At 38.0% G+C, this 21,943-nt stretch overlaps 1 protein-coding gene across 1 annotated transcript in view; it reads right to left on the reverse strand.

Annotated features, from left to right (window-relative positions):
• Positions 1-21,943, reverse strand: part of CLHC1 (clathrin heavy chain linker domain containing 1) — a 55,329-nt gene that overhangs the window by 5,608 nt on the left and 27,778 nt on the right. The window contains exon 5 of the mRNA XM_080408687.1: positions 2,595-21,425. The gene's annotated coding sequence lies outside the window, so the exon portion shown is untranslated. The remainder of the gene's footprint in view (positions 1-2,594; positions 21,426-21,943) is intronic.

The following is a 21,943-nucleotide window of genomic DNA, read 5'->3' on the forward strand; positions in this document are numbered from 1 at the left end:
ATTTACAACTCTAACAGCAAGAATGAACTATCTGAAATCATGGTATTCTATCTACATTATTTTAATAGCTTTTTGAAAACTTAGGAATTCATGAAAGTTATAATAATTTGGAATTAAAATTGGTTCATTTTTTAAAAGGAAAAGTGCATATAATTTAAATTAGAAATCAATATTTGGTCTTTTTCAGCATTGATATTTAACCACATAGGAAAGAAACAGCCTGGGAACCAACATTCAGGGTTATTCCCTTGGCTGCCAAATATGCCCAAGGAGTAAACAGATTGGTAACAGCAATATTTTCACCATTACTGTAGACAAGGTTGATGGCATTGCTACTGGGACTATGAAACTTAAATATACAGGCAAAGTTTGCACTGGAAGCAACAGTACTGATTTTAAATGGCTCCCATTTGAAAGGTACAAGCCCACCATCTTCTAGCACATTGCTCACTGCTTAATGACTTGTCCTTTGTAACTGCTTTTATCAGATTACAGCAGCTGGAGTCTTCACTTGAGTTATGGTGGTGTTTTGGGGTCACAGTGCCTGACGCCACCAAGACTGTAACTGCTGCTTCTTTCTTATGAGCATTTAGGGAGTTCTTCCTTTTATATGGGTGAGACAAAGATAGTACAGCAAAAAAAAATTTCAACATGACTACCCTGGTTTCTTTGTATCACATCAAGCTGATCATCCACTGACTCCCTCACCTTTCCTCACATAAAACACTCCATCTTTTGAACACTTTGGACAATTTCAGTTAACTATGGCAGTGGCAGAAGATTCAAGGATATTGAATTCCTAATAGTTGTGTAAAAATCAGCAGCTGGCTAAATTACAGAGAGCTGCCTAGCTCTCCTGTGGAGAGGGAGCCAGGAGAACTTGGTTGTTACCCATTCCATTTGGGAGCCATCAGCTAGTATGTAGTTTCTAGAAGCCTGTCTGTCTTTTACCTACATGCCAAAACCAAAGAGGAGGATGAGAGAGATGTGAGAATGACTGAAGATATTCCAGGATAGAGATGCAAACAATGCAAGACCTGAAGCTATATGAAACCTGAATTTTCTAGTTTTACTGGTTTTGGAACTGGTTTCTGACTGTTGTAGATAGGGATGTATTTTAGGTGAGTCACGCCAGTGGAACTGTGCTACCTAGGTGTAGCCAGTTTTAGCAAGGACAGGAAAAAAAAAAAAGATATAAGTCTTGTAGGCTGAATTCTCTCTGATATATCCTGTGAAAATGAGCAGAAACAAAAGGAAAAGATCCTGAAAAAACAGCACATGAAAAAGAAGTTACACAGGGCTACTTTGTGAAATCCCAAAGAAAATCGAGGTGCTTCAGACTTTCTAGGCCATGGTGTTTAGCAGGTACTACCTATTCTGTTGTCAAATGTCTTTTTTTTTCAGTGCAAATACAGGTTTTGCTCTTCTAACTTGTGAAAAACAACATATTTCAGTAGAATCTGACTACTTGAATACCATGTAACACCTGCTCAAATTACTACTTCAGCACAGGCTATTAGCTAAAGTGGTTTTATTCCATCAGGTAGAATCAGGTTGCTAAACAGTGCAAGTTTTAATGTATAAGCCTGGAAATAAATATAACTTGAACATATCCCGGGCAGAAATGCCCAGGGTAAATTAAAAAAACCACAAAACCCCACGGTTTGGCTTTAGAGGTAGCTAGCTATTATGCTATTTATCTTTCATCCAAATCTTACCCACTTTAAGCTTTAGGAAATAAAATCAGACTTTAGAACTAGCAGTCTTTAAGATTTATCCAACTAAATTGATTCAACAGAGTTCTTGTAAATTTTTCGTTGTGCTATTGTCAAGTTGAACAGATCTCTTTGATGGAGCACATCACCTTCCTGAAGCTAATATATATAAACTAAGATGGCAGGCGCTATCTACCGTCAGGAACTTATTTCATTCTCCATTTCTCTTTGCTTGCAATTTTTATTTTTACCTAATCCCTGTTCACTCAGACGTTTCATGAGAATAATGACTGACTTAAAATTTCTTTCTTTTTTTTTCCCGCCAAATGTCACCTGGTGAATCAGCTTCAAATGACTGCTGCTAAAAGAATAAAATCATGTAATGCTTCAGCTGTGTAGTCTGCTGTAAAGCCAGCCTCACTGAGTGATGACAAGCAGCTTTTGACATTACACCAGTAGTAATTTCTTTTACCTAGACTATAATCTAGACAAGAAACAAGTTAATAAGGCATACAAATATGTGCATGCTTATAGGCAGCCACTGAACACATGTCAATTTTAATTACTCTTTCAGCACATTGTACTTCTTACAGTGTAAAACTGTTCTGTAAGTATCCTAGTAAAAAGAATAAACTTTAAAAAGGCCTATTGATTTCCATTTGAAATAAATACTTTTGATGGTGCGAAGACAGCCTTCTTGTTCCTGTTAGTTAAATCTGAGAATTCCTCTATTTTACTCCATAGCTGTCTGATCACAGACCATATACAAGCAGTTTCTTCATGGTTTGGCATGCTCATGTGGCTGATGTGATGGTAAGATATATGTCTGATGACTCATGTGGTCTCTTTTCAGCACTTTAAACCAAGTGCCATGCTTACCTTCTACTCTTGCCTCAGAGGAATTCCCAGATTCAGCCCACCTTTAGACAAACACCCTCACCAGATCATCACTGCCATCAGGCTGCGGCTCATCTGACAAAATAAAGCCTGAAATTCATACAGATATTCAATATATTTGTACTGAACTCTTTCTTTGAAGCAAAGTATCCTTCATTTTTCTTCAAGAATATAACAAAAAGAAAGGTTGTAAGACACCAAGATGTAGATGCATTTAATATTGAATAAATATAATATTTCATCCAAACCTCTATCCTGGTTTTTCTGCAAAGCGGGTAGTGGTTGCTATCTCTGTAGATTCAGCCCCTCTGCCCCGATCTTAGGCACTTCCCCCTCGCCCCACCAAATCCATTCTGTGGCTGCCCCAGGATGCTGAACTTGTAATTTCTGTATCCCACTGTGGGATAAGAGGAAAGACAGCTGGGAGCAGACAAAAAGGGATGCTAACATGGACTAGACCTCCAACTGCTGTCCCACAGAACAAACAGTACTGTCAACTGCCACAATCTAAAACAATTAACTTTAGCTCCCTCGGACTAAAACAGCCCAGGACTGGTTAATTCTTACTTCTTCACATAGCATCCATCTAACTGCAACCAAATAAAAATAAATGTATTATTCCTAAAAATAGTACAGGATATCATCTCCCATATTTTTCAGAAATGGCAAATGCTATTTGAACTGCTTTAACAATGAAATTGGGTGCCGCCATATAAATACATAGTATATGATACATTGGTTCAATTACAGATAATTTTATGGCAATTGAGTGACATTTAAATTTCTGTTGCATTCCTACCAGTATGTAATTTTTAAACACACTGTGTTAGGGATTTCATCTTCCTCTCTGCTTAGAAATTGTGGTTCAAATTACAGATATTCCTTCAGCCTAAGTATTTATGCATTTATAGTTGTGTGTGGCATATATATGTATGTATGTATGTATAATCTCATATGCAAAATGTGAACCAAAAAAGCAAAAGATACTGTCTCTGGCCTGACCGGCTGTTCGGCTTTAATTAGGTTCATGTTTACGCTATGGAGTGCTTAGGCTTCTCAGTCAGGTACCACGACTCACCGCGTTATGCAATGTACTGGCATGTTAAGAAGTCGATTCCTCCTACACACAGCTCGCAAAACACAATACAACAGGTGGATGAAAGACATGTTGTGTGGGAGTGTTTTGGAAAAATGAGGTAACAACAAACCAAAGAGGTCAGTGGAAAAAGAGCAGTCAATTTGCTACCTACCATTATTGGTTAGTTGATTTCTCTTGCACATGTTTTTGATTTGCTTGGATTTGAAAGACATCTAGAAGCAAGCAAGGAAATATATACATGGATTGGGAAGACAAAAAGAGTAAATAAAAAGATCTTCAGTGAGCTAAGGATAGTATCCCATAATATTAAATTTAGATACATAAGCAGACCAAAATATAACAGATAGCATATACAAGGCACTATATATTATACTATACATAATTGCACACATTTCTGTGAGTGCTCCTCTGTTGTAAGCTTCTAAGGCAAAGACTGCATAATCTCCTATTTACAGAGCGTAACACAACGAACCCACAATCCTGATCATAGCCCCTGCACAATACATAGATATTATAAATACCTCCTGCCAGGGTGGGCTTTTTCTTTTTTTCTTTCTCAATCAGATTTCTCACAACTCCGCAGACAGGCCAAACACGTCAGCTGGAAGCACTGCTGAACCAGGTGCTGGTAACCCACACTGCAAAAATTCACAAGAGTCATTATGCCCATGAAGTCAATGGCACAATATACAGAACAATTTAATTTCCATTTATTCTGCTTCATGTCTAGCTTCATGTCAGCACATGACTGATTTGTTTTAAACTCCTGAGTACTGGCAGCACACTGATGTGTGGGATACGTGTATGCAGTGTTTGTAGCCATGTCACCTGGGGCAACGTCACATGGGATTGGACAAGATAGGCAGGTTTTGCAATACTTGGATAAGGAACTCAGAAGATTACTGCAAAAGATAACATTGGGTATTTGTGTTCTCATACACAGAAACTGACACTGCCATAAGCTGGGTTGTACTCTTCCAAAGATAATGGCCATCTAAACCAGCATGCACAAAAAATGGCTGGTTCTTCCTGTCCATATGTCTGAATAAAGTTGTTTTCTTAGGAGGAACAACCAATACTGAAGCCAGGAGTTTGGGGGCTTGTCAGTGATGGTTATGCGGGGAAGAGACTTAAATGGCAAAGGAGGAAGGTGGGAATTTGTGCACAGAAGCTGTGAATGGTAGCTGAGCAAGCTCCCAGAGCTTTGCGGCCTGGATGGGAGAACAAGCCAAGCAGTGTCAGTCGGCAGCAGCCAGAGAAAAAAGAAAATGGGCAGAACAAAATGGAATCTGTATCCCTACATTTTTGAAAGAGTAGCCTGTGGCCAGACATGAGAGGGTTAGGAAGAAAAGAGTGAAATGAATCATGAGCCCAATATACAGAAATTGTAAAAGGTGAAGACACAAAGGAAAGGGCAAGAAATCCCCTTTCCTAGCACAAAAATAGATGAGGCAGAGAAACAACGAAAAATGTAATTTCAGGTTACCTTGCTGCACTGCATGTATTAATAGTTTGATTCAGTTCTGTTATTTGAAATGAAGACAGAAGAAAGGAAAGGGCATAAAATCCTCCTGACAAGCAGGAAAACAGATGAGGCAGAAAAACAACAAAAAATCTGATTTCAAGTTACCTTGGCAACTTTTTTTAATAGTTTTTTTTATTATTTATTTAGTAGTTTGTATTTATATCTTTATTCCATTGTTATTTATTTCAGTTATACATTTAAGCCTATATTATTCACTACTCTCTCATTCAAAACTTATTTTTAAAGACCAGTTTTTCTCTCAGGCATCTGCATGTAAGCATTACTACAGTAACATACAGTTGTTTATGGGTGACTGAAGGCAATAGGCCTAAAATCTGGTGCAAGACAAATTAAGATTTTTTGGGGGTTTTAGTACGATGAGGACTGACTTTGCACCTTTACCTTCTGCTTTTACCGTTCTGCTTCTTCCAGTTGTATGAAGATATTAAAATAGGAAGGTGTTATCCTAAGTTAGACAATTTTCTGAAACAACCGTGCATTCATTTAATGAATAATAGCAAGTTGGAGTCTCTGCATTTATGAATACCGTTCAGATTAAACTTCTTGTAGACTAATCATTTACCCTCAAATTACTATTAAGCAAAAAACCCCACCCACAAATAAAAGCTGAAAAGACATCTGAACGTATAGCAATAGTAATAAGCAAAAGCCTTACTATGATTAAACCTTTAATGTGATTAAAGCGTTTTGGAAGGATTACGCCTAAAACCTAGAAAGCACAATAGAGCTGGTGAAAAAATCAAAAGGTATTCAACTTGGAAAGGAACAGTTCAAGAGATGCAGCCATTTAACTCATGGCTTCCTCAGCTGCAGGAAGTATGATCCAGTACAGCTGCTTCAAACCTAGACTGGTGTAATGAAGTGAGAAACACAAATGAGCTGAACTGACAAGAGTTTGGGAAAGCAATGTGAACCTCAGCTAGCAGGGGGAAAAAAGGACACTTAAAAAGAAATTGGTGTTGTCCTAACATAAAGTTACCAATATTAACATAATCCTGAGTGCTCATGAGGGTTTGAAGTACCACAAGAAGAGATCTGAAACCCTGCTGCATCGGTTTGAGAACTGTGGATTGTGGACCACTTTCTGGGCATGCAGCAGCCCTGCAGAAATCGTCTCCCCCTTGTTTCTCCAGAGGGAGCTTTTCTTCTACACAGCTCTGCTGTGTAAGGAGCACAACCTCATTCTAAGAATACCACAGCACTTTGTTGCAGCTTTACACGTTAACGACATTGGTAGGCTACGATATTTTCAAAAGATAACCCCAGAAATGTGTGAAATCATGCAAATATATATTTTCTTCTGGAAAAGTGAAGTGATCCTTAATTTTTATCAACCTGGGTAAAGATCAGCTCTAGAGAGTTCATATTATGTATTTAAGAGAATTGTCACTAAAATCAGATTGAACCTTCTTATGCAAAGAGTTACTGGCTTAGATCCTCAGCTTGTATAGATTCAGGTTGCTTTATTGAAATCAAGATGCTGTTGGGAATTCATGTTAGCTGAGAATCTGGCTTGCTACAGTTAGGCTTAAGAGGTTCAAAACTGACTAAATGAAGTGTGGGCTACATGAAAAAGCACGGTGTCAGAAAATATCTGTGTAGAATAACACTCCAAGCTGAAGTCTGATACCAAATCCACCATACATCACAGAAACATGGAAGTGGATCTGACTCCCAAAGTCCGCCTTCCTGATGTTTAGTCAAGAGAGGTCAGAAGATCATCCATTCTTCACATACCCATATATCACAAGCTAAAAAAATACTTCCCAATACTCTGCTACAAGCTTTCAGCCCACAGCAAAGACCAAAAGCTAGAACTTGCAATATTTTTTATATGAATGACAGTAGGTTTCTTCACAGATAAATTTTAAAAATACTCTGCCTCCAAAACCAGTTACATTGTTTCCTGTTATTGTCTATAAAGCCCTACAGCAATTTTCCTCTGTACATTTGAAAAAAGCAAACCCAGGAAATACTGCTGTTGTTCAAACTTGAGCCCGTATTCCCACTACTTTAGTAATACAGTTTCTATTTGGGATGATATGCAACACTGACACCAAAGAAATTAAGAGATGGATTTAGTAGGACCATGCTGTGATCTTAGGCTGACAAAGAACAAGCCATTAAAAGGGCTCTGCAAAGTCTAAAAAAACGAAGAAAAGAAACCTTTAAAGCAATTGTTGTTCATAATCTTTTTTTTAAAAAAACGTATACTAGGTTTTGTGCAACATGCATTTTTAATGATATCTGGCTTAACTATTAACTGTGTCTTTGAAAATAAGTGAATGTTGCCACTGTCAGTATTTTTCAGAAATTAATTAAATGGGATGTACCTATAAAACCATCTTTTAACTGTACCCATTTTCTTGTATCTGAAGATTTCATCTAGTCTTTGTACTTGATTCTAAGCTAAAGATTCTCCTGAATAAAGTCTACATATTTCTAAGAACAAGCAGTTCAGATATTTCTATTCTAGTTACCACCACACCGCAAGAACTGAAATAGCATCAATTAAAATTGTCATTGACCTCTTACAGAGCACTGAAATAAGTGCCATTCTCCCTGTGTCCCAGCTGCTTTTTATACAACGGGGTATTTTATTTCCTCTGAACATTTGATAGGAAGATTAAACTGTCCAATGTTTCCAATTAAAACCAGTTTATGTACTACAGTGGGTTTAACTACTTCATTAAACCACTCATTATGGATCTCCTCACAGCACTATTTTCAGTTCTTTCCTTCAATCCATATTTTTTTCACTTACGGATCTAATAAAATCATCAGGAAGCTTAAATTTCATTCATATGCCAAGTATCACAAAGATGTAATTAAAAATCATTACCACTATTCCATCTGCCACTTCTGTGTGTTGTCAGTGCACCTGACTCCTCTGTGTGCAGAGTGTTAAGAAGTCTGAAAATTAATGCAGTATGAACAGAGAAAATGTCCGTGTTTTCTAGATATAATTTAAACTGCATTTCTTTTACAACACCTTATGCTGCTCCTTCCCAACCCCAGAAATCTCTGGTGTGCCAGTGGGCCTTCATGGGAGAGAAGTGTTTCTCCTTTCTCTTTGGGAATACTGCCAATACACTTCCTTGCCTCTTTCGGGTGCAATTGTCTTTCTTCATGTCTATGTTTTGTTCCATTTAGATCAGCGTAATGTTAGACCCTTTCTGCTGATGTGTATGCATGCAGAATTAATAGACTTCATCTACTACAAAAAGATGTTGGCAGGAGTTTTGTTGGCAGCAGACAGAGTAAGCACATAACTCCCTTAGTGGCTCAGTTACCCTGGTTGCCAGCCACATTCAATATTGGCCTCAAGGTGCTTCCTCTTGACCTTTAAAGCCTTGTGGAATCTTGACCCGACTGCATTCTCCAAGGCAGCAATTCCCTCTCCTTCCCGAGTACTAACAAGCTTGCCCGAGTCCTCCCTGTCTCACTAGCAGGTATACAAATACGCCCAGCTAACTAGCAACTTGACTGCGTCTGCTATCTTTTTGCTGCACAATGTCCAACCTACTGTGATCACCAAAGAGATTGTACTCTTTTTGCCCCCTTTTTTCCCCCAAAATGCTGGTTTGGCATCCAAAGTTACGCTGATGTCCTTAATTTTTATGTAAATGCTACATCTGGTTGTTATAAATTGAAATACAAACTGAAGATGTCACCCTTGATCACATTCTTCCCTCATCAAACCAATACTGAGATTTAAGAAACAGGTGACAAGCATACACTGCTCCTGATGGCAATTCATATTACTGGGTGAAAAGATTAAAAATAGCGAGCTTTCTTTAGTATAAATCAATCCACACAATCTACCTTTATTTCATTTCGGTAAAACTTTCAGTAAGTAAACCACGGTTGTATGCGTGATGTAATTCAAGGACAACACCAACTCCTAATCCTTTTGACCCTCACATCCATGAATGAAACCAGAAGCACTATCTTTGCTTGTGTGTCAACTAACAGGTCTTGAGCTTGAGCAGTGCTTGCGGTGTATGTGCGTTCCCCTTCATAGTCACAACCTGCCCTATCTAGTATCCAAAACTGTGCTTAGTAGCAAAGTATTTGCTGGACTGGACCTAAGAGCAAATTTATATTTAAAAAGTTTTTACTTTAAGAAAATTAGGTTATATTCTGAAAATAAAACACAACTTAAAACAATCTGTTGCCAGCTTTGGGGGAAAGAGATCCAGATTACCTCTGTGACCCCTTTGGCCTTTATGGCACTTGCGTCAATACTGCCAATAGTAACAAGCCATAACAAATAACAAAGTTTGCATCTATAGCCATACAGGCATCTGCAAAACCATTGTACGCAAACATGTAGTTAGAGTTGCATTTCAAAATACAATTTTAAACACCAAACTCAAGCTAACTGAAAAGACCATTTAAACAATAGTCAATAAATATGTCACTAAAATATAGATATTTTTTTTCTGTTTACTTTTCAGGGGATTTGCACATCAGTCCTCTCATGAAAATGGTTTTCATAGATAAAAATTTTAAGCTTGTTTTTAACAAGTCCATCCTTCAGCTTCCCAGTAAGAGTTCAGCTTTTCCAAATATCACCCCTTGGGGAAAAAAACATTGTTTCCAGAGAAACACATAGTTGTGTTTGAATGGAGGGCACAGCTTCTGTTTTTAAAATCCTGGTTATACTTAACAAAGTACTGACACAGGCCTGCATTGCAGGCGGCTTATTTCTGAGCATAAAAAGACAGCATAAAGTGAGAAAGCTGATGCAGGCCTCTTTTTATATTACTGGAAAGTTTGGCTCAACTCCAATCTTCCCTCAGTTTAGGGAGTACATGTCAGTATAAGAAAACAAAATTATTCAGACACTTTACCTTTCTGAGATCATTTTCCTTGAGGTCTGTCTCCTAGTCTTATTCCATGTGCCAGAGCTTTCTGTGACAGTCACAGGTTAACATAAAGTGCATGTGATAAATACCGCAAGCGGTACCTTCACTGTAATTGCTGCTATAGGTACAGTGTAATTGCTACAAATAAGCAATCATTTTTATCATAGTAAAAGAAGGTGTGGTTTAGTTTGCACTTGTCAGAGGGTCTGTAGGAGTTTTCACAACAGAGAATCAACACTGCTTTTATTTTAGCAACAGGAGCTGTTCAAGTGATGGTATTTAAGGAATGAGGTCACATATTCAAGCTGTTTAGATACAACAGTGTTCAAAGATGTCAGTCAGGCTCCAAAGTAGATAAAAAGTGCATCAGCTTATCAGCCAGGCATTTCTGGTGCTGGTGTGCTTCTCACATTTAATAAAGCAAGGCATGCAAAGTGAACTCCATCCTGGCACGGAAAGATGCTTCTAAAGCCACAGTTAGAATTAAAAAACTTGACACATGTCTCTCAATGCCTACACTTCAATGGTTCAAGAAAAAAAAAATCAGTGTTCTTACCTGAATCACTTGTTTTTCTCTGTATTAGGAAAGATCTCAGTAAGATAGACGTTGCAGCCGGAAATCCTAGGCAACTAAACATATTTCAGTTACTATATTGATGAAACTTACTCAGCAGTGTAAAGTACTAATCTGACTTTATAATTTAATCTAGATGTATTTGACTGACATGGAAGATTCGGCCCAAGGTTTTTGGCCAATGGCAGAATATATTTGAGTTTTCCCATGCATCCACAGAAAGACCAAAATCTACTCCTTTCAGTATCACATTATTTGAAAAATTGGCTTGATGGCTGGCATGGTCTGAAATTACTTGGTATGACTGTAACCTCAGAAGAAATTTGCTTGATCACAACTGGACTTAAATTTGATCTTTTGTAAAAAAGATCAACAAATTGTTGATAGTCAAGTGGTCCAAATCTGATTTACCATATGCAGTTCTACTAAAATCAACAGGATTACAAACACTGATACCAGATTGTATTTGGCCCACAACCTCTGCAATAAATTTCTTTTCAAATATAGGCAGTTTAAAAAAAATCTCCCTTGTCCTAAATACACGTAGCATGATTACACAGACAAGTTTATCTGAAAAATTTAAATTTTGTCTCCCAACATACATTAATCCAACATTTTTACACTCCTGTGAATTTCTTCTTAATAGTTGCTAAGTGGTATGTCCTTTCTGAGAACACATTTTAGAGAAAGTATTTGCCTCTGAAGTTTTTACAAATATATTTCTGATACATGTCTAAATTACCATTTTTGTTACAACAGAGGCCAAAATGAGGAATTATAATCACTTCTCTGGAGAATTTACACTGAACAAGGCTCCACATTGAAAATATTTACATGCATGACTTCAATAAAAGTATTCATATAAATAAAATAATTCATGTGTATAAATGTTGCAGACCTCAGCCAAAAAGACGATAGCACTCAGTGCAAAAACCCTGGAATCGTCTTTAGTACACACAGGATAAACCAGGCTGTCAGGCAGTGATCTGTATTAAATTTTTATGAAACAGTTGATGCCAAATACATTTCCTCTGACTTCATAAAAGAAAAACAATTTCTTTCCAGGCCTCAAACACCTAGCTGATACTTACATTAGGCTTTAGCCATTTACATCATTACAAAGATATCAAGATTGGGCCTTTGCACTGGCAAATATTTTAATAAATCTTATTATTAAGTTTCTAGCTTCCCCTAAATTGTATTTCACTGTGCATTGAAGCAACGAGATTGCAACAGTGATGAAAAATATTTACAGCCTAATTGAATTTACATTACTTGATGTTTACACAGAAGCCAAAAACATTCAACAAGCCTCACCTGTCCATGTGATTAGTGCTCAAGGAAATACCCTTTGTTGCTTAACAGCAATACTTAGGTACATGAAGAATTAGCTCCAAAGAAAGGACCTGAATTTCAGGAATTAGCCCTGAGAACTTGCTGCAATGCCTGCTCCCATTATTTTTGTACAGCTCCAAGGGATTGTAGAATTAGGCCTAGTATGGTACCAGAAGTCCAAAAATACTTAAGTATAATTGAAAAATATCACAACTTCAGATTTTTCCAAATGTGATTTTATTTAATATTTGTTATGTTAAAGAGGAACAGAACATGTAGGGGTAAAACCCTTTAACAGGGACTTGATTCACAACAGTCATGTACCCTGCATGACATAACCCTTCAATGCAAAATATTTTTCAACCATAAAAAATATCAAGCAGCAAGTTATGCAGACAATTATTTCACTAAATTTGAAGCAAATAAAATTAGCAAATCAGTAACTGTTGCTTACCCACTTTTAACCTGGACAGCAACCATCTGAACTGTAAGATATTCAGTATTTATCTCTACAGAAAAGAAGAAATGTGGAATGTCCAACTGTAGACATGATCAGTGAAAGTACTGCCACAGAAAGTGAAAGTACTGAAGGCAGCAGCCAGTGTGTAAACTGAGACAGTTAAAACTGAGTATCTTCTGTTTGAAAAAAAAATATTTTCACTGACATGACTAAAACTATTCTTGTTGATTTCCATGCTGTATCAATCGCTCTTTTCTTTCTCTCCCTCCACCAACAGCAGACATAGATAATTTTTGTCCTTTCCTTATTCCAAAATGAAATTAAAGCCTGTCTGGAAAAGACTGATTTTTCTTTCAGGAACTTTCATCTTGTTCTTTTGGCACTGTTTGTTGTCTCTCTTGTTTAACCTGTGCATGTAGTCTACGTACCTGAACCTGCCCCAAAACAAAATTATGATTTAGGCTAAAAATAGAAAGCAGATTGTATCTGGACTTCCTGTTGGAAGTATAAATTGTTTATGTTCATTGAAAAAGAGGAAAACCTGTTGCTAGCTACTGGAAATAATCTTTCCAATAGACAAACCTGACTGAAAGACAGTCTCCCTAGACAGTAAGTCCCTGGACAGTCTCCCTGCTCTCCAGGCTCCCACCGAATATTCTCCTTCCTTTTGAACTCTCCCCATGGTGGAAGGTGACGCAGACTGAGATCTTATTAAGGAGCATTTACATTAACATTGGTTGTACACGTAGATTGCACTCAAGATAGCCAACAGCAGTAAGTTAGTCCCTCAATGTAAGCTGCCATGGCAACACTTTTGGTTTGGGTTTTTGGGAGGATTGGCTTTTGGTTTGTTCAGTGTTTCTTTTACAAGTATGGTGGCATCACACTGAACATCCCTGTTGAGATATGACAGGTTAGAGGTGACAATTGCTTAGTTTCTTAGAGTCATCCAGGCTGCAGAATTGTTATCAGTGCTGGAAATACAGTTTTCAAGTTCAAAACCTATTACACGGCACCAAGGCTATGTTAATAAGGTTTCTGTTGAGCATTTTTTCCCCCCAAAGTTTTTGTCCAAACTCACTTGTCTGTATTATACAATAAATGTCTCAAAAACCTCCCAAACAAATGAAACCTATCTTAAGTTGTCCATTAAGCAATTTCCAACCAAGGTAATTTACTTCCATTATAACCAATTACTAGGGAACTGACAGCATTTTACAACTTCATTATTTCATGTTACAAAATGCTGGGTGACCTACCATGTTCAAACATCTCATTTCTTGGCTGAGGAAAAGCTATCACAGTTATTTTACATACCTGATTCAGAAAATCTGCCATTGCTTCTTAAAAATGGAGTTCAAATAGAAATGAATGATTCTATTTCAGTTGTTTACCAGAAATACTGGTAATTAGAAGTGTTTCTAATTTTCTGTTTATTGAAGGTACATTACAATTGTGCTACATGCTGTAGTACTTATTTTGGCCAGATCCTCAGCTACAATAAACCAGCAAACCTCACTTATGTTAATTAACTTGTGCAATTTAAGCCAACTGAATGTAACTGCCTTCTGGATTTTTCTGTATTTTTATGCTTGCTCACATTAATACACTTGTTTCTTGTGAGAAGCAGAATTACTAATTGTAAATGCAAACAGAGCAAAGTCCAGAAGAGTAAGCCTGGAATAGCCTCTTCATTTCTCTACTGTGATTGGCTAGACATTACACAACAGCTTCAAAAAGAAATACTCTAAAACCAGAACGCGTTGTCATCTTTTGGTCAGCTATAGTATATATTACCTCACAAACTATTCTTCCTTTTGACAGCCCCAGCAGAGCCTTCTCCTGTTTGAGCTTTTGCCAGCAAAGCTCTGAAAATGGTGTCAGGGAACTGATTTAGCCCAGTCACACAATGATGCTGAGTAACTCTGATCTTCACCGGGAGCCACTTCTGCTACTGTCACTTCTGAGTCATGACCCTTTCTGAGGAAGGAGCCTTTGCTGCTAGCTCAAACTTTCTTTGCGACATCAAAGTTCAAAGTGGCAACTTCCCACAACAAAACAAAAGGTCCAAATAAGTTCCTTTGGGGAAGAAACAATCACCAATCCCTAGCCATGACTTACTAAATACTTCTACTTTTTTATTGTTTCTTTTCTTCACACGGAAGTCAAATTGTCTTTGAAAATCACACATCCAAATCCGCAAAATGAGAACTTCCTAAAAGCGAGTTCTGACCTCACTTCAATACTCTCTGCCTTCATTCCTTTTGGTCCACATCATCTTCCTCTTTTCCTCTATAGTTGTTTCCATCTTTCTATGTTTGTTTCCTTCAAACACCTTCTAATCTTTTTATGGTTTTTAAACAAAAACATGTTTTCTTTTTTTTTATTTTGGGAAATAGTGGTAAAATTCATTGCTGGATAGTAAAGAGGACACACAGCTTTGAGGTGACTGCAGATCTTGCCTCCCAGCCTTAGACTCCAGACTACCCCAACTCTGTAAAGAATTTTTCCACTGAGTTCAACAGACATTACTAGATCTCTATGGCTTGACTTCGCCATCTTACAGACACATACAAGGCATTATTCTAAACTATGACATACTTTACTGTTCTTTCTGGCTTACTTTTAGAGTAGTAAATGGGAGGATTCATTTTACTTCTACTACTTGCCTTCCCTTGTAAACATAACATTTATCTCCATATGTTGCCTAGTTAAACCAAGTCAATTTATTGTTAATAACTCTGGATTTCTGATTCAGTGCCCAGAGAGATGACAATAAAAAATCATTAAGAGTGAGTGCTCTGGGAAGCTACTTCCAAACAATAGATATTTACAGATTTTGTTAATTTTACAGGCAACTTAAGCCATCGTGCAATCTAGAAATACTTGTGTCTTCAAGTTAGGTAACTTAGATCACTCCATGCTACATAAACTTTTACATGTCACTCATTCTATGTAGGCTGCCAACATTTACGTTCTTAGACCGATGAAGTGTTCAAACCATAAGCACAAGCATCTGAATTCTTTCAAAAAAAGGATATATAAGCATAAGACAAGGAAGAGGCAGTCATAAGAAGTCTTTATCAGCTCTGAAAATACTAAGTCATGCTCTGAGGAGTGCTGAAATTACTTTTCTTTCTCAACCCACCTATGTAATGCCTTTGCAACACTGGCAAACCACAGATAAGCTTTCTATAACTCCTTTTTAAAACGTCACACATCTGTGAGAGTCCAAGTAGCTGACCAGTGTTGTCCCACTTCAAGAATTGGTTGGGGTAAACTCTCTCTCCCTTGCAGTGTGCTCAGAGTTAATCACCTCTTCATGAAACAAAACAAATTTATTTGGATTGAGCTTCAAACTGACAATAAGCTTACCACAAACTATTAACAAATAAAATGGTTTTTGTTGCAAAAAAATACACACACCAGGATATCACTCAGCTTTAAGAATCATGCCATGTAAAGTTCTCTTAAATATGTCAGATGTAGTAAGCCAAAAATTGTAGCTTAAATTGTCTATACATTTACCCTTCTGTGAAAGTAGGTTTCTCTTTTCCATTCCCCATTGTCTGTTGCACATTTTCACCTGTCAAAGCACATTTTTAAAACCAGCACTGGGGCAATTTCTTCCCACACACAACCCAGTAGGAATCCCCAACTAAATAATTTCTGCATTCTCTCTTTCACCACAGCGTAGCGGCATAACCATACTGGGCTTTTGAAAGCAGTTGATGGCTGCACCTGTTTGGAGACTTTGAAAAAAGCCCACATTTCCCCAGGCTCTTCAGCTTTGAAAAAAGCTTGCCTGTATTAAAAGCGTTTCCCTTTCCTGCCTTATAGCAGGCCTTACAGCCTCACCAAAGTAAGGACATATCATCAATACAGACAACATTCTTTTCTAATTGAATTATAAATGTTTCTTTTTTTCTTTTCCCATATAGACAGCAGTATTCTCAGTTCATGTATCTCCCTCATTCTTTTTTCAAGACTTCAAAAGTGAAATATTGACCCAAAACACTTGCTACAAACACTGTGACATCGCATACGCCAAGCTCTCTGCAAACAAGGTGGAAACGTAGGACATCAGGGAACAAACTTCACAGAGTTTTCCTTGAAGTTGGAATGACTTGCTAAGCCTGAAGGATAAGCTAAAATTTTACATTTCTTAAACTTATCAACAAAAAACACTGTTTGTTATACACGTTCTAGATCATGAATATCTGGAGATCTGAAGCCTTCTAAAAATGTAGAGGGTGGGCTAAAACAATGTAGAAAATGTGAGGGTTTGCGGTCCTTTCTCTGGCAATGATACTTGCACAGCATGCTTGACTGTGCACAGATGCAGCTGCTTAAAGAGGACCCAGGTAGTCATGATGGCTGCAGAAACAAAGTGTCCAGAGCCCGGCAGGTCACAAGCAATGAGGCAAGCCATGTCTTGTTACTGCCTTGGGGATGAACAGCAGTGGGGCATTTTTTTCCCACAGACACCCCAGTAGGAATCCTCACTCGGTAACTGAAAAGTCTCCTTGTTACCTCTTGGTCTTACACGGTTACAGTCCAAGAGCTGAGCAAAACCCTACAGATAATGACTAATCATCTAAAAACATACCATGCTGGTTTTCCCAGTGAAATGTAGCAGCTACAGAAAATCCATTTACAGCCTGTCAAGGATGGGTGAAAGAAAGAAAGGAAAATCACAAAGGAGCTAATTCTTCATCTTTTTTCCTTTTTAGTCATTAGTCAGAGCCCATTAAGCCCAGCTACGAGTTCCCTATTAAGGACAGAAGACCCCTGCAGATATAATGGGGAATTTGAATGTGAGGAGACCCCTTGCAGCAGTCTATGCACTGCCATCTGCCTACCACCAGCTTACTGTTGACAATGCTTCATTACTGTGAATATCTTCGATTAGGGATCTTGAGTCAGCTGTGCCCTCTTGGTTTAAGTCTTGCAATATGTCACTGCAGCAGTACAAATATAGCCAGTCCATTACTCTCAGGTTGTTGGCTGACTAGGCAGCTTTTGGCTGAGAAAATGTTCTGTTATTTCACCACTGTGACCAAATTTTTGTTTCAGATATAATCCTGCTGTCTTAGCATTTCCTAGTTAGGGCTACACTCCTAAATATCCAAGGACAGACTTGGCCTTTACTGGGTGAATGCTGGTGAACAGCTCGGAAAGGAATCCACAACTAAGCCTCTTTTTTTTTTTTTTTTTTTTTTTTTTTCATCCTGAGAGTTAATAAAGGGATGACAGGACACACAAAAATGGACAGAAAACAAGATGTTAAAGATACTAAAGGATCAAATTCTGTTCTCAGTAAAATATTAACTGCAGATATTCTGCAAGAATTTACTAAATCTAGCACTAAAACTACTTGTCTTTTCAAGGGTATGGAGAAATATTCAGTAACCCTGAGTCAGGTGTTCCTGTTTAAAAGACTATACAATATACCTGTAATCCCACATGCAGTAATTTAAATACAATATTGAGTAATGCTTTGGAACATAATAACGCTACCTTTTTATTTACTACTTAAGAATATGGGGATCATGTCTTCAGAAAAACTTCCTGACATAAAATATATTAACTGTGGAAAGGTTGCCTTTCAGGGTGGTAAATCTGGTGCCAAGAAGTAAGTAACTTTTTGTGTGCATGGAAACAATGTGGCAAGGTCTTGTAGGCTGACTACAGATATCTCCCTCTTTACATTCTGCACACACTCAGCCCTATACTGCATGAGCTGTTTTTGTTTGCAGATGACAGGGTTTCTCAGCAACATAAGAACGTGAAGTAGAAACAGCATGTGCCAATAAGAATAAAGCAAAAAGTCAGTCTTGGTTTCCTTTCACAATCTGGTAGTTTTCCTTTCATGCATTTACCCTAGTATGCTTTTTGCCTGCAGATTACCCAACAATTTTCAGAGCTCGTCTCAGGTGCACTCTTGCTGCATACACAAAAATGCCCCAAAAGAAAAGGGGAAATAAAGGGCATAAATGTGAGTATAATAGATTAAATGGTTATGCTTCACATGCATCTACACAATATAAATAAACAGATCTAGATCCTATTCGGTGTCACTGGGAAAACTCTCACATCGGATGCAGTTTTAGGTCTGTTGATAAGCAGACTTGCAGCTTAGAGCTTAGCCCTAATATTCATCCCACCTGGGTATTATGAGTGCTTCTGAAAACCATACTGGTTTCATCTGACCCAAGAGTGGGTAAGTTAAAAAGGAACCTAATGATCAGTTTTAATGTTCTGGGAATATGCAAGAGAGCCATTCAAAGCTTTTTTTTTCTTAATGGTTATGTCTTAGAGTAGAACCATTGGTCTCTTTGGCCACATTTGACTGCAAATAACATTCCCTAGCATTGATGTCACCGTATTAATTAGCTTTTAAACGCAGCCCCCTAACTGTCACTGAGAGCTGCTTCTTCACTGTCACTGAAATTATCTTTTGCATCAAGCCTCAAATTGACAGGCAATGAGGTGAACTACCCAAAAAAAAAAAAAAAAAGGCCTAATGTAGCCAACACCAAAGTGCTCTCTGTCATTTATGCAGCCTCTCTTCAGCCTAGAAGAAGCAAGAGCAGCCTTGAGACTCAGCACGTTTGGGAGGATCCAGCAAGCTAAGCCATATTCACTTACCAGCTCTAGCTTTGTTTGCAGAAGTTGAAACCAAGTGGAAAACAATATCAACAACTCCTCACCGCTCAGTTCGATTTGTCCTCTAATGGCTTACCTTGGGGAAGGAATGAAACTTGTTGCTGGACACCCTTCACTCCTTCACAAAAGGAGTACAAAAGAAGGAAAGACGTCATGTCTCAATTTCACTATTCCCAGCAGGCTTATGTCCTATGTACTGTCAATCCAGTCCTGAATATTTATATCACTACCAGTCAACAGACTGTGTTCTTTCACAAACTGCCAGCCAAAGTGATTTCTCACAGCCAAGCAGCTGCTATTCTTCTCTGTCCTTTCCAAGGGCTCAACTTCACAGTCACTAGATAGAGAAAGATCAGGCTAAACAAGGGGGAAATTCACATGTTCTTAAGTCTCAAAATAAGAAATAAGACAGATTCAGTCACAAGGATCAAGGGCACAAGAAGCTATCATTTTTTTTGATCCAAGGTCTTTTGGAAGAGGGGTTGCATTAGGAGACTCTATAGAAATAATATTAACATTTTGGTAGCTAAGTCTGTGAAGAGGGTGGTTTGGGCATCACAATAGAGATGACATTTAGCTGGCCACATGCCTGCTAACTTGAAGGGATCAAACACTCTGCCTGATAGAGGAGGTGATGGGTTTCAGAACAGTACAGGAACTATAACTCAGCACTTCCAACACACTGGATGTCACCCTGATTGTTCATCTAACACGTCCGCCACATGACTAAAGAAACCACGATGGAAATTCTTTTTGTCAGTGTCATTCCTCTATTTTGTCATCTCTGAAATTACCATATGACCAGCTGGGATAAGTGTCAAAGTTTTAAATCTGCAGCATCTGTCTCACTCTTTCTTAGCAGGATGTGGGGAATACAACATTTGACTAGTGATACTTGAAGAAGTTATATTGAACAGAGAGTCACAGACCTGTTCTGTGACTCACTTAACAGACAAGGGCTAATTCAGCCTGTTTACAGTATGGTGCCAGAATCAACTTCTCAGAATGTTTTGTTTTGTTTTCAAAACTTTCCTCTAATTGAGGCAATGTACTGATCCAGGATAGTTCAATTTTATTTTAATAAGCTGTCTTCTGAAATTGTTATGGAATTTCCTCACACTCTGCAGAAGCAGGGTTCTCCTTACTAATACCAAATACAAATCTTGGGATGTTGATTTTTATTCCTCTCCTAAGCTGTCCACCGTTTTTTACAGTGAGCCAGACTCAAGGACATTACCACTTAGAGAAATTTTCAGAAAAGCACATTCATTTTCCTATTCTTTAGCATGGTTCACAGACTCACAACAGTGGCATTTCCACAGTAGTGTGACTCTAAGGTGAAGACAGGATCATCTTTGAAATGTGATCTTTGAACAAATAGAGATTATTATATATCCTCTTCATTGTTCCCTGGAGATTGAAAAGCGCATCATTTTGCTAAAACTGAATGCCTAATATAAAGACTTCAAAACGTTTATACCACTGTATGTGTATCTCGGCTCTCTATTTGTCTAGAACAATAAACAGAAAAAATATTGAGGAAAAGATTAAAGTATTTTCCCTCCTTCTTTTTAAAAAGCCAATACTGAGTCAGTTGTGCTGGAGCAGGCCCTAGGACCATGGTTAGATCAAACAGTTACAATAAAAATTTGGAAAATATAATAGCTACCATCCATAGAGCAAACTGTAGGGCCTGTTCAAAGATGTTAAAAAGAAAAGTCTAGAATATAAACCTTACTCTTTTTCTGCTTCTGAAGCAAAAGGCAGAATGGGAATGAGTTCAACCTAGTCCAGTCACTGTTAGATGATGGATGACTTCATTCATTCAAGTTGTAGCATTCCCTGAGGTTGCCAAGACTCAGAGGAGACAAAACCTGCTCCTGCAAATTCCAGCACAGGTCCACAGGCTTTGACCGAACAAGACAGCTCTGCAAAGCCTGGTGTTTCTTTACTTGGGAAGCACTCTGGTGCATGGGAGAGAGAGATTACAGAAACTCTAAAATGGCCAGGTGGATCTTAACAGAATTGGACACTGTTGGTTTTGAAAAAGCATGGAAGCTGTAAAGGTGCTTTACCAGATTGGGCCAAGTTAACTTCAGACTTGGTGGTTAGATCCCCAGACAAATGGATTCCAACAATACTGTTTTTTCCCGCTCCCAATGTCTTCTAGCATAAGCAGCAGTGCAGTTTTAGGCTTCTGGTTCTTTTATGCAAGGGAAACCTCTGTTATTCTGATGCTACCAAAACAGAGAACAGTTTCTGCAAGCAAAAGAGGAAGAAAGCTGCAGTCACATGCAGTGTCACACGGATGAAGTCATACACTGGCATAACAGCAAGTGTTGTCAGTTGTCAAAGGCCATCTGTAGCCAGCAGACTTAAACTGTCATCCTGGAAAAAGATGCAAACAAGCCTAATGGGAGATTGCATTATCCTCTCCCTGGCATTCAATCAAATGAAGCTTGTTCCCTGAACAGATACAGAAAACAAAGGGCCACATTCTTTCATTTCCTTTTTTTTTCTTTTTTTTTTTTTTTTTAAAAATCATTATTTTTTGGCAGTTGATATATTTTCAAAATGACAGGAAAAATAGGAAGAACCAAAGAACTCCAGAATTGAACAGCCACTTGTCAAATGCGGGCCATATATACTCATTTGCTGCTACTGGAAGAGAGAGATTTTGCTCTGCTGTTTGCTCTGCAGAATTGACGCACAGACTTTTCATTTGAAACATTTAGGGGTTTGCTAGGTATGTGATTTGACACTCTGTTTGTGTGCTT

This window comes from Falco punctatus, assembly GCF_963210335.1.
Source record: "Falco punctatus genome assembly, chromosome: 12".
Classification (NCBI taxonomy): domain Eukaryota; kingdom Metazoa; phylum Chordata; class Aves; order Falconiformes; family Falconidae; genus Falco; species Falco punctatus.